This window comes from Bufo gargarizans, chromosome 1, assembly GCF_014858855.1.
Source record: "Bufo gargarizans isolate SCDJY-AF-19 chromosome 1, ASM1485885v1, whole genome shotgun sequence".
NCBI classification, from domain to species: Eukaryota; Metazoa; Chordata; class Amphibia; order Anura; family Bufonidae; genus Bufo; species Bufo gargarizans.
The window spans coordinates 648479050-648493363 of NC_058080.1; positions in this window are offsets into that span (position 1 = coordinate 648479050).

Here is a 14314-nt window from a genome sequence, read left to right on the forward strand (position 1 = left end):
TTATAGACTTGAGAAATAGTCACCCTAGTTATCATGTGTTGGTGACAGAAATCTGGGAATTCGTGCTTTGTCATTATAAAATATTCCCTATTTTGTGTAGCTTTAATTGCGTGTTTCGCTTGATGGTATCGATATCGACTCATTAAGTCTAAGTTCGTGCCAGGGCATAAGTCTGTTAGTGGTCTTATTTCCCTGTTCTTAACTAACTGTGATACATAAATTATACCATATTTTTCCCAATATTTGTGTTTGGTGATTGATTGAAATTCACTGATATTGCTATTACACCACGAAGGTGAACAATGTAAAGTGTTCAAAATTCCTAGTATTCCTTTTGTTTCACCCCAAACCAAGTCAACCATTCAGCATATTGGGCTTTTCTTCCTTTTGTTTTTAATAAATCCAGTCTCCAATATGCTAAATATGTTGTATTTTGGGCCGTTAAAGCCCCTTACTACATATTCATTTATTTTATTTCCCCCTTTATCCATTGAATTTGGGAGGCTAAATAATATTCCTGAAATAGTCCTCCTCCGCTAACCAAAGATATTTTTGTTTTCATTTTACCCTTTTTCTTCCCCAGATTAAGTCATTCAGCAGCCGTTCCACATGGTTGAGGAAACAATCCTCTATCCAAACTGGGCAGGTTGCCAAACTGTACAAAATCTGGGGAAGTAACACCATCTTTATTAGTGCAATTCTATCTGCCTGTCTGATCAATAACTTCTGCCAAACATCAATTTTGTTCTTACATCTAATCAACATTCCGTCTTGTAAAGTGTAGTATACTTGCACTCAACTTTACTCCCAAATATTCCAAAGATTCCGTAGATTTTAATACCCTGATCCCTAAGGAGTTCAGTGGGGTTATCTGGTCGAGTGGTAGCAGTACTGATTTAGCCCAGTTAATTTTATATCCCGAAATATCACTAAACTTATTTATTAGTTCCATAAGATAAGACAGCTGGGTTGTTGGATTCTCCAAAAAGATTAAGATGTCATCTGCATACATATTTATCTTATCTAAGGTCCCCTTCATGCCGAAGCCGCTGATCCTTTCATCTAATTCTAGCGGCCAGCGGTTCTATAAATATCAAAATGTAGAGAAGGTAACCAGTGACACTACACCGAACCTATAGTTATTTTGGATGCCGATACCGAGGATGCCTCACGGTGGTGCTCAGCCTGTAGCAGCAGTGAGTATGCAAAATATCTTCGAGCGAAGGAGAAAAACAAAACGAGCGGCACTCACGGATTGTAGAAAGGTACACTTTATTCCATGGCAAGAGGGGAGTGCATTCGGAGTGGGGAGTGCATTCGGAGTGGGGAGTGCATTCGGTGCAAACACAGCATTAAGCAACAGCCGTTTCACGCGTGTCTGCGCTTCTTCTGGCGTGTGTGCGCCAGAAGAAGCGCACACACGCGCGAAACGGCTGTTGCTTAATGCTGTGTTTGCACCGAATGCACCCCCTCCTGCCATTGAATAAAGTGTACCTTTCTACAATCGGTGAGTGCCGCTCGTTTTGTTTTTCTCCTTCGTTCGGTTCTATAAATATAGCAAAAAGTAAAAGAGAAAGGGGACATCCCTGTCTAGTTCCTCTGCACAGCTCTATTTGTTCAGACCATACTCCATTAATATTAATTCTCGCTTTGGGATGATTGTATAGAATCTGGATTCACTTAATAAAGTATTGCCCCAGGTTCATTTTGTACATTACTTGCCATAAGTATTCCCACTCCACCCTGTCAAACGCCTTCTCAGCTTCTAAAGACAGAATAGAGCTGGAACCTATCCCTTCCTCAACCTGCGTGTTCAGAAAAGCTCTATGAATACTAGACTGTACAAGTCTCTTGAGTATAAACCCTGTCTGATCTGGATGGATTAAACTATCAATAACACTCTTTAGTCTACTGGCAAATATTTTTGCACAGATTTTATAGTCTGTATTTAGCAGAGAGATTGGGCGGTACGCGCTCGTCTCTCTTTCATCCTTGCCCTTTTTTAGGATAAGAGTGATCACGGCTTCAGATAAAGAAGAGTGAAGTTCACCGGTCTGATACGTTTTGTTTAATACCTGTAGTAACTTTGACAAAATTGGCTCTCCATACTGACGGTAGATTTCAAACGGTAGCCCGTCTGTCCCTGGAGATGAGTTTCCACTAATAGTCCGGACTACCTTAAATAGTTCCTTTAGGTCTATTGGTCGGTTTAATATTTTACATTTCTGGTCTGTTAATTTAGGGAGGTTAATCTTCTACAGAAATTTTTCAACTTCTCAACCCTGATCATTTTTATTATTTGTATACAAGGCTTTATAGTACCTGACGAACTTGCGCTGCGGGCATTTGGTAACCCCCCCATTTTCCAATCTGAATTTCTTGAGGGAAATATTTAGCGCCTGTGAAGAAGACCCTATGTTGTGCTTTTTCTATTAAATAATTTTTATACTCCAGTCTAGCTTCTTCAAGTTGTGATTGTTTAACAGGATTTTGATTATTAACTATCTCTCCCAATATAGACTGAACTCTTATTTTTAAGGTCAATTCTTTTGCGGCGCATTCTTTTTTTCCCCATTAGCACTGGCTATGTACACTTCATATAGAAACGCTTTAAAGGTATCCCATACAATATGCATTGGTGCTGATGGAGCATTCAACAGCCAGAATTCCAGAATCTCCTTAGCTATATTTTCCTGATCCTTGACCAGCTTGAGCCAATGGGAATTTAGTCAGGAAGGGACCAATTCAACAGTTCATCCCCATCACAACCGTCCGAACTTCACACACCGAGATCGGGTGGTAACAGGCAGGTAAGAGGCAGGAAGCGCGCCCCGTCAGTCAAAGACGCATCAGGACAGAACGCCGGCGCATGCCCAGTAACAGCGGTCCGCAGACAGAGAGCCGGATAGGAGGGGGAGGATGAGCAGAGGATGCGCCACACCTATGTCCTCACGTCATGCCGCTCCGAACCAAACTGTGCTCATTAACATATAGCACACACTGTTTCCTGTCTACTTTTGTTATCAAGGACCATATTGTGATCACAACTGCGCCTACAGATTTAGAAGCATTTTGTAATACCCTTGTCTTCTATGAGACTCAAGGGTTCCTTACCAACCAGAGCCAATAAAAAATCTGGGACAAAGCATGTCAATGGTCCTTCTACTTGCTTGTTTCCTCTAAAAGATATGCTTGGTCTAGATCATTTATTTGGATTCCCCTTCGGAATTTCTACTGTTTATAGACCTAATATGGACTTCCTAATTTTATGGATTATGTTATGGGTAGTGTTGAGCAAACCAAAACTATAAAGTTTGGGTCTGTACCGAACTTTACGATTTTTGGTACCCGGACCTGAACTTTGCCGGAAAAGTTTGGTTTCGAGTTCAGTGTTTGGGCATTTAATAAAGCTTGTTGAAAGGCTGCAGGGCAGCCAATCAACAAGCTTTTAAGCTTTGTGCCCTTAGAAACCCTTACAGCCATGCCATTAGTAGGCATCATGTGACCCAGCCTCTATATAAGCTGGATCACGTGTAGCACCGCCCATCAGCTCTCAGTATTGAAGGGACAAAAAGCAGCTAGCTGAAGTGTGTGATTTTTTGTGGGTGCAATGTCTATTTAAAGCATGAGCTGCAGTGGAGTAAACACCTCAAAAACCACAAAAGATCTCAGGCTCCTCCTGGTCCCTCTTCTGCTGCAGTCTCAGCTTCTTCCTCCCCCTCTGGAGTGGCAGTGGCAACTGCCACCCCGCAAACAGAGGATGTGGCAGCAACGCCACCACGTCCGTCATCAAGCATCTCCACAATGTCTCATGGAAGCATTCAGCTCTCCATCTCCCAAACACTGGAGAGAAAGAGGAAGTACCCCCCTACCCACTCGCAATCCCTGGTCCTGAATGCCAACATTTCAAAATTCCTGGCATTTTAAATGCTGTAATTCCGTCTGGTAGAGACAAGGGAATTAAAAAAAAACTTTTGGTGGTGGCTGTCCCACACTACATGGTTCCCAGCCGGCAACCAAGTGGCAGACAAAATTAGGTGTGCACTGCGCAATGCCATCTGTGGCAAGGTCCACATAACCACCGATACGTTGTCCAGTAAGCACCGGCAGGGATGTTATATCTCCCTCACTGCACACAGGGTAAATGCAGTGGCGTCTGGGCCTGAGGCAGATAGCAGTTTGGCGCATGTCCATCTGCCACCGAGGATTGTAGAACGTTTCCCTTTGCCTCCCATTGCCTGCTCTTTCTACTCCGCTTCCTCCTCTACCACCTCCTCATCCAGTCAGCGTAACACCTTCACCACCAACTTCAGCACAGCCAGGGGTAAACGACAGCAGGCTGTTTTGAAACTCATCTGTTTGGTTGAAAAACCCCACACCGCGCATTTGCTGTGGATGGGCATGGAACAACAGACCGATGAGTGGTTGGTGCCACTGAGCCTCAAGTCCGGCCTGGTGGTGTGCAATAATGGACGAAATCTTGTAGCAGCACTGCTGAATTTTATGGTGCAGAGGTTCCTGAAAAATTACCCCGATATGTCAGAGCTGCTGGTGAAAGTGCGGTCCGTCTGTGTGTGCTTTCGGCTTTCCCACCCTGCTGCTGCTCGCCTGCCTGCGCTGCAGCGTAACTTCGGCCTTCCCATTGCCACATATGCGACGTGCCCACAAGGTAGAACGCCACCTTGCACATGTTGGAGAGACTGTGAGCAGCAGCAGGCATTAGTGGAGTTTTAGCTGCAGCACGCACTGGTGAGTTGCTCTGCAGAACAGCACCACTTCACTACCAACAAGTGGGCCTCCAATGCAGGATGTGTGTGCCGTGTTTTCGAGTACTCCACCAACATGGCCAGTGCCGATGAAGCAGTCCTCAGCGTTACTATCCCACTTCTATGTCTCCTTGAAAAAATGCTTCAGGCGATGATGGAAGAGGATGTGGCACAGGAGAAAGAAGACAAGTAAGAGGGATCATTTCCACGGTTATCAGGCCAGTCATTCACAAGTGGCTCGGAGGGTGGGTTCCTGTACCAACAGATACCAGGTACACAATTGTCCAGCCACGGCACAGTTCTGGAGGATAAGGAGGAGGATGATAAGGAGGAGAAACCATGTTCACAGCAGGGTGGCACCCAAAGCAGCTCATGGGTATCACTGGAGTGTGGCTGGGGGGATACAGAGGACACAGACGATACACCTCCCACAGAGGACAGCTTGTCTTTGCCTCTGGGCAACCTGGCACACATGAGCGACTACATGCTGAAGTGCCTGCGCAATGACCGCCGAGTTGCCCACAAACTAACCAGTGCTGATTACAGGGTGGCCACACTGCTGGATCCCCACTACAAAGACAAAGTGCCGTCCTTAATTCCATCACTGGAGCGTAATCAGGCGATGCGCGAGTACAAGCGCACGCTGGTAGACACTCTGCTGATGGCATTCCCACCAGATACTGGAGGCTCAGTGGAAGCACAAGGCGAAGGCAAAGGAGGAGGAAGAAGTCGCCTATGCAGCTGGGGCACCGCCAGCACCTCAGAAGGGAGGGTTAGCATGGCCGAAATGTGGAAAAGCTTTGTCAGCACCCCACAACAACCAGCACCACCAGCTGATATGGAATGTCTTAGCAGGAGGCAGTATTTCAGCAACATGGTGGAACAGTATGTGTGCACACGCCTACACGTACTGCCTGATGGGTCTGCCCAATTCAACTTCTGGGTCTTCAAATTGGGCACATGGCCTGAGCTTGCCATTTACGCCTTGGAGGTGCTGACCTGCCCTGCGGCCAGTGTGTTGTCCAAACGTGTGTTCAGCACTGCAAGGGGGTGATCACAGACAAACACAGCCGCCTATCCACAGCCAATGTGGACAAGCTCTCGTTCATTAAAAAACCAAGCATGGATCCCACAAGACTTGTCCGTATCTTGTGCAGAATAGACAAGTATACCGGCCGCACCCAGCCATTCTTATACTTCAGCATACTTTCTCTTTGTTTTATTTTTTATATTTCCCAATGTTTTGGGGTCTTCCCAAATTTATAAAAAAAACAAATAAATAAATAGTGTTGGCTATCTCCTCCTCCACCACCGCTTCCACCTAGAACCCCCACATCCGCCGCCTCTTAAACCTCCTACTCCTCCTAGTTCTAGATCATTATTTTTTTACTTTTTTTTTATTCTATGTTATTTTAATTCATTTCCCCATCGACATTTGTTTGCTTGGAAATTGTCCTGCTCTTACCCATATTGCAGCCCTCTAGACCCTTCTATGACTATTTTAGAGCAGGGTGGATAAAAATGATTTTTTTTTAAATCTGATTTTGTTTTATTTAAATTCATTTTTTTAATATAAAATGCTTTTTGAGGAACATATATTACCATCCAAAGGTTATTCCATCATAAAATGAATATTCGTTTTTTAATTATGTAGAATAAGGCTGTATATGTTTAATTTTTTGGGTAAAGAAATTCCATTAATCCATTCACAATGTCATGTTCTTCCAGAGGTTTTTGAAAGATTATTTGGCAGTTTCTCTGCCTACAAGATGCTTGGTTTACTTTTGCAGTTCTCAAAACTGAATTTGACTCAGCAGAGATCACATGCCTCTTCTTCACGGCAAAAATGTTATAACATGAACAGAGTTGAGAAAAATACCTTAATCCAAACTTCTACAAACCTATGAATACAGAATCAACCTAATCAAACTAATATGAAAAGTTGTTATTCTAAAAATCTTCATCTACTTGCATATTATAAGTTATACCAGCAAGAATTAGTCTTTATGTAGAAAACTATGATTTAAATCAAGCCTTACTGACTAGTGATTTAAATCGTGATTTAAATCAGTTTGATTTAAATCAAATCTACCCTGTTTTAGAGCCATTTCAGTGCCCCAAAGTTCAGGTCCCCATTGACTTCAATGGGGTTTGGGTTCAAAGTCAGGTTTGGGTCCCGAACCCGAACTTTGCAACGAAGTTTGGCTGAACCTGGCCAACCTGAACTTCCAAGTGTTTACTCAATCCTAGTTATGGGTTAACCTATCACTAGTGTTGAGTGAACTTTCAAATCAGTTGAGCGACATTCAAGCCCATCTCTTATCTGACTGAGAACTGGTAAGCCTCAAAGTTGCCTGATCTGAGTTGGATGGCTTGGGGGACCTGCACACCTAGACCATTATGATTATGGTGACAAATATTCTTTTCTCGCAGCTTAGGAGGGCTGCATAAAAAATTTCAGTTTTCTAATTGTCCTAACATTTATATTCCATAACCTTTCTATACTGTTTTGTCATGTAAACTCATTTGCATAAACATGGGCATATGGGAAACGCATATAAATTAGCAGAATCAGTTTTTCAGCTGAAACACTATTTGGATGTCTTTTCCATATGCCCATGTTTATGCAAATTAGTTTAAATGACAAAACAGTATGCAATGGCGATCAAAATTAGAGAACAATTTATGACCAATTGATTTTTTCAGAAATAATGTAATCTACATTGATTATCATTTGAATGATTTTTTGTAAGGTGGACACCATGCCATTAGAACAGTGTTTTCCAAAACAACTAAAGTATATCAACATAAAACCTTTATTTAAAAAAAAAAAACGTGATGATTATAATTAGAGAACAGCAATGACTGTAGCACAGAGAAAGATTCTAACTAAACTTTCTGGAAGTTACAACAGTCACCAATCAGTAAAAAGCAGGGGCGGACTGACAACTCATGGGGCCCCCGGGCAATAGAAGATTATGGGGCCCCTGTGTCCCTGCCCACCCTCGAGCCACACCCACCCACAGCCCCAACCACAGCCCCACCCACATATTGCACCGCCCACATCACCTATACTTGGTTCCAGAGCACACAATTACAGCCCCAGAGCTGTTCTGCTGCCTGGCCAACCTTATGCTGCCAAAGCGCCAGCCCAGCCTCCAGGACAACAGAGAGGCCTGGGGTCCACAGTATAGCACCACTAAATTTACATTAATTTATTATCAAAAATCATCCTGCATAACTAAAAAAAAAAACTTCTTTTCACTGTCCCTTTAAGCAAAAGCCAGAATATAATAAAATATAAAAACAGACATTAAACTTAACTACATTTATAATAAAACAATTTACTTACAAAATAAGCTATTGAGTTGTCTGCTGTGCCGTCCTCTGCTTGCTTCTGCGGATTCTTTCCCCTCCTTTCTGTCTCTTCTCAGTGTGCAGGCATGCTGTCACGGATGACACGCTGTTATGGGGGATCTGTGGATGACACTGTTATGGGGGCATCTGGGGATGACACACTGTTATGGGGGATCTGTGGATGACACACTGTTATGGGGGATCTGTGGATGGCACACTGTTATGGGGGATCTGTGGATGACACACTGTTATGGGGCATCTGTAGATGACACTGTTATGGGGGATCTGTGGATGACACTGTTAGGCCCCTTTCACACGGGCAAGATTTCCACGTGGGTGCGATGCGTGAGGTGAACGCATTGCACCCGCACTGAATCCGGACCTATTCACTTCTATGGGGCTGTGCACATGAGCAGTGATTTTCACGCATCACTTGTGTGTTGCGTGAAAATCGCAGCATGCTCCTCTTTGTGCGTTTTCCATGCAACGCAGGCCCCATAGAAGTGAATAGGGGTGCGTGAAAATCACAAGCATCCATAAGCAAGTGCGGATGCAGTGCGATTTTCACGCACGGTTGCTAGGAGACGATCGGGTGGGGACCCGATCATTATTATTTTCCCTTATAACATGGTTATAAGGGAGAATAATAGCATTCTTAATACAGAATGCATAGTACAATAGGACTGGAGGGGTTAAAAAAAATAATAATAATTTAACTCACCTTAATCCACCCCAGCTTCTCTTCTGTCTTCATATTTGCTGTGCACAGGAAAAGGATCCGTGGTTATGTCACTACGCTTATCACATGGTCCGTCACATGATCCATCACCATGGTAAAATATCATGTGATTGACCATGTGATGAGCGCCGTGACATCATCAAAGGTCCTATTCCTCAAAGAAGAAGACAAAAGAGAAGCTGGGCTGCACGAACAAGTGGATTAAGGTGAGTTAAATTATTATTAATATTATTTTTAACCCCTCCAGCCCTATTGTACTATGCATTATGTATTAAGAATGCTATTATTTTCCCTTGCGCGGAAAAATCGTGCATTTTCCCGCGACGCACCTGCATTTTATCCGGGCCAAAAACATGACGCATGTGTGAAAGAGGCCTTATGGGGGATTTATGGATGACACACTGTTATGGTAGATCTGTGGATGACACACTGTTATGGAGGATCTATGGATGGCACACTGTTATGGAGGATCTGTGGATGACACACTGCTATGGAGGATCTGTGGATGACACACTGTTATGGGGGATCTGTGGATGACACACTGTTATGAGGGATCTGTGGATGACACACTGTTATGGGGGCATCTGGGGATGACACTGTTATGGGGGTTCTGTGGATGACACTGTTATGGGGGCTCTATGGATGACGCTGTTATGGGCATCTGTGGATGACACTGTTATGGAGGATCTGTGGATGACACACTGTTATGGAGGATCTGTGGATGACACACTGTTATGGAGGATCTGTGGATGACACACTGTAATGGGGGATCTGTGGATGACAAACTGTTATGGGGAATGTGTGGATGACACTGTTATGGGGATCTATGGATGACACACTGTTATGGTAGATCTGTGGATGAAGTACTGTTATGGAGGATCTGTGGATGATACACTGTTATGGAGGATCTGTGGATGACACACTGTTATGGGGGATCTGTGGATGACACACTGTTATGGGGGATCTGTGGATGACACACTGTTTTGGGGGATCTGTGGATGACACACTGGTATGGGGGATCTGTGGATGACATAATGTTATGGGGGATCTATGAGGGATGTGTGGATGACACTGTTATGGAGGGGATGTGTGGATGACACAGATCCCCCCCATAACAGTGTCCCTGTGCAAATAGTGACCCCCAATACAGATCAGTCCGTATATGTAAAGTGTTTCAAATGTATCTATCTATCTATCTATCTATCTATTATCTATCTTTCTATATCTATCACCTATTGATCTATATCGGTCTGTCTATTGCTGCAGATTCATCTAATACATCCCTTTATCTGTCTATCTCTTCCCATCTTCACTCTCTGTCTTATCTGTTTCTGTCCGTACAGACATCACCCCCATCATCTGGGCAGGATACTGGCACAATCTCCAGGCAGATAGCGGTCACTGAGAGGAAGCCTCAGACTCTTCAGCACGATGACCTCACTGCTGCAGGTATGACTAGAGCCCCGGGACGGCACAGTATAGTGAGAACTAAAAAGGGACGTGCTCAACAGTAGTGGCATGTGGTGAGGTAACAGCACTGAGGTGGATACAGGGTCCTCCTCATCCACCTGCTCCTGTCCCGCCCGCTCCTGTTTCCGCTACAAGGGGGCATGTCCTGTGGGAAGCCGCGCTCCACCCGCTCACAGCCCATTCACAGCCTTATCTCTGCCTGGGTGACAGCAACAGGCACGGCTGCAGCTGCCCAGCTGCAGCTACGGTCCCTCCTCTAGTTCTCCTCCATTCAGCCTGCAGCATGACTGCAGCATGGGCAGAGCGCTCATCACCCTGTGCAATCTCCTGTCCAGGGGCATGGTCAGCGGCTTCAATCTGAAGAATGTCACACACACACTGGTGAAGGAGGTTTGAGGTTTGATTGAATAATTTAATGAAGACATGATACTACTACTCTATCTCACAGTAGCATTGCGTTACATAGCAGGCAGGCTCAGCATAACGTCACTCACTGCGTCATGGACTCACGCGCCTGCTCCTCCCACTTTATTAATGAAGCAGGCAGAGCAGGCGCGTGACGTCACGTTACACTTACGCTGCTGTCGTGTCAGGTCTGCCTGCTGCGCTACTTTAATAGTGAGTAGTACTAGTAGACAGTAGACCCGGCAGGGCAGCCGTCCCACGGATGGCCCTGCAGGAGGAGCCTCCCATTTGGCCCCCTAGTGGCTGCAGGCCCTCAGTCCATGCCCGAGTGCCCGAATGGTCAGTCCGCCCCTGGTAGGAAGTGTACAGGACCTTGCTTTGAATGACTTCAGCACATCTACGGCCACAGGACATCACTAGTCTCTCACACTGCTCTGGTGTGATTTTGGTCCACTCTTCTTCCAGTCTCTTCAACAGTTCTGTGACTGTTGTGGGTTTCTTGACCATAACTTTTTCTATTGGGTTTAGATCAGGACTCTGGGCTGGCCATTTCATTGTTTTAATGTTTTCAGTTTCAAGGAACTGCTTTACCCATTTTGCTGTGTGACAGGGGGCATTGTCCTGCATGAAAATTGCTGACTTATTGAGTGATGAACGCAAGTAAGGAACCATGTGTTGTTGAAGAAGGTTTTGATACACACTTGCATTCACTGCCATGTAGCTGTATGATAGGTCATACTCCTGCTGCAGAAAACATCCCCCAAACCATGACACTTCCTCTTCCACCTTTCACTGACTTCTTTACACACTTTGGGTTCAGTCTTTCCCCAGTTTGTCGACGAACATAATGTTTCCCATCAGACCCAAATAAATTAAACTTGCTTTCATCACTAAAATGAACTCTGGACTACACAACATGCTCCTCAGCAAAGGTGAGTCTAGACTTTTGATTCTTTCTGCTAATGAGAGTTTTGGGCACTCCAGAGTGGGCTTTCAGTCCAAATGCTCTTAAACGTCGGGACACTGTATGACGAGACAGATCCTTACTCTGTTCAGTGGTGAACTGGCAAGCAATTCCAGCTGCAGTGTTGAAATGATTACCCACAGAAATTCTCTCTTGGGGGACTTGAATGAGTTTGTGATGTTGTAAAGATGTAATATTCTAGAAAGCACACACTTGGAACGACCAGCTTCTCTTGCTATGGCTGATAGGGTCACCCCTTTGGCCTTCATCTGGACAACCTGCTGCCGGAGGGTTTCAGTCACTTTGGAACGAGACACCATTTTGGCAAAGTCAATGGAAACTGGAAAGTTAGGCTGCCAGTTAAATAGGGTTTGTCAGATCATTAAGGAAATTAGCACCACTTGCCAGATTAACACCAATAACTTGCAGGTATCTGAAAGTGTTCTCTAATTTTGATCAGTGTTCTTTTTCAATTATCTCATTTCCATTTTTATTCTGTGCTTTAGAATAAATACAATTTATGAAATAATCTTAAAATACTGCTATTTTACTCATGTTAGAATATATTCACATAGGACTACACTATGACCTTGACATTTCGGAAATTGTGTGTTGGTTTCTAATTTTGATCGCCACTGTAGAAAGGTTATTGAATATACAGTGCTGATGATAATTATTCATACCTCTGGCAAATTTTGACTTAAAGTTACTTTTATTCAACCAGCAAGTAATTTTTTGATGGGAAATGACATAGGTGTCTCCCAAAGGATAATAAGACAATGTACAAGAGGCATTATTGTGGAAAAAAAAAACATTTCTCAGCTTTTATTTACATTTGAGCAAAAAATACAAGATGTTCCGCACTGTGCAAAATCTCAGAGGACGTGGTCGGAAGCCAAAAGTGACACCTGTGCTGGCTAGGAGGATAGTTAGAGAGGTGAAAAAGAATCCAAGAATCACCACCAAGGCCATCCTGGTGAATCTGGCCTCTGCTGATGGCAATGTCAACAATCTAACAGACACTGCACAATGCAGACCAAGGAGGACACCACTTCTCCAGATAAGGCACACAAAAGCTTGCTTAGCTTTTGCAAAAGCTCATCTGGACAAAGAAGAAGACTTCTGGTCTTCTGTGTTATGGTCAGATGAAACAAAAATTTAATTGTTTGGTCGCAATGATGTTTCCTTCATTTGGCGTAAAAAAGGAGAAGCTTTTAACCGCAAGAACACCATCCCCACTGTCAAACATGGTGGTGGAAACCTAATGCTTTGGGGGTGTTTTTAGCCAATGGACCAGGGAACCTAATCACGGTAAACGACACCATGAAAACAGAGCAATACATGAGGATTCTCAACGACAACATCAGGCAGTCTGCAGAGAAACTTGGCCTTGGGCACATTTCAGCATGACAATGACCCAAAACACACAGCAAAAGTGGTAAAGAAATGGTTAGCAGACAACAACATTAACGTTTTGGAGTGGCCCAGCCAGAGTCCAGACTTGAATCCAATTGAGAATCTTTGGAGGGTGCTAAATATCAGGGTGATGGCAAGAAGACCCTCCAACCTGAAAGATTTGGAGCTCATTGCTAAAGATGAATGGGCAAAAATACCTGTAGTGACATGCAAAAAGCAGGTCTGCAATTATAGGAGGTGTTTGATTACTGTAAAAGCCAAGGCTTTTCTATTGATTATTGAGAAGGGTATGAATAATTTTGGACTGGACACTTTTTGCTCAAATGTAAATAAAAATTTTTTTTCCACAATAATGCCTCTTGTACAACTTCTTATTATCATTTCCCATCAAAAAATTACTTGCTGGTTGAATAAAAGTAACTTTAAGTCAAAATTTGCCTGGGGTATGAATAATTATGGGCAGCACTGTAAATGTTAGGACAATTAGAAAACTGAAAATATTTATGCAGCCCTCCTAAGCAGTAAGAGAAGAGCTAGCTGGCATCCCAAATTTGTTTTCACATTTTTCTCACCATAATCATAATGGTCTAGATGTGCAGGTCCCCCAAGCTATCCAACTCCGATCAAGCAACTTTGAGGCTTACCAGCTCTCAGTCATATGAGAGATGGGCTTCAATGCTTCGTTCCATACAAGGCTGCCATTGTAAAGTATGTTGACTACCTGTCTTATGGATAGATTATTGGCTTGCACATACTTGGCTTTTGACATATAGCCTTTGTGTGATTATGTTGTTTATTATAGATAATGATATAGCATCTATAAATAGAAATTTTTAATGGTAGGTAAAATAATACTTATAGTAAGTTTATTACTGATAGGAAAATGAAAATTCATGAATATTTTTGCTCATCACTGTTCTCGCTATTCTTGAATCATTTCAGTGGTGTTTCCATCAATTTCTGACCTTTTCCTGTGAACCAGACACCCTCCCCACTTCAGAGCAGGGGGTGCCTGGTTTAATGCTCGAGTTTCCATTATTAACTTACATTGTGCTCGGGTGCTCTGTAGAGCACCCGAGCATCCCAAAGTGTTCTACAGGAGCACTTTGTTGCTCGATCAACACTAGTACCCACCAAGAGGTCCCCCTAAGGCCTTGCAACTAGAAAGTTCTCATCTGCTTTTTTTTTTTTTCTGAT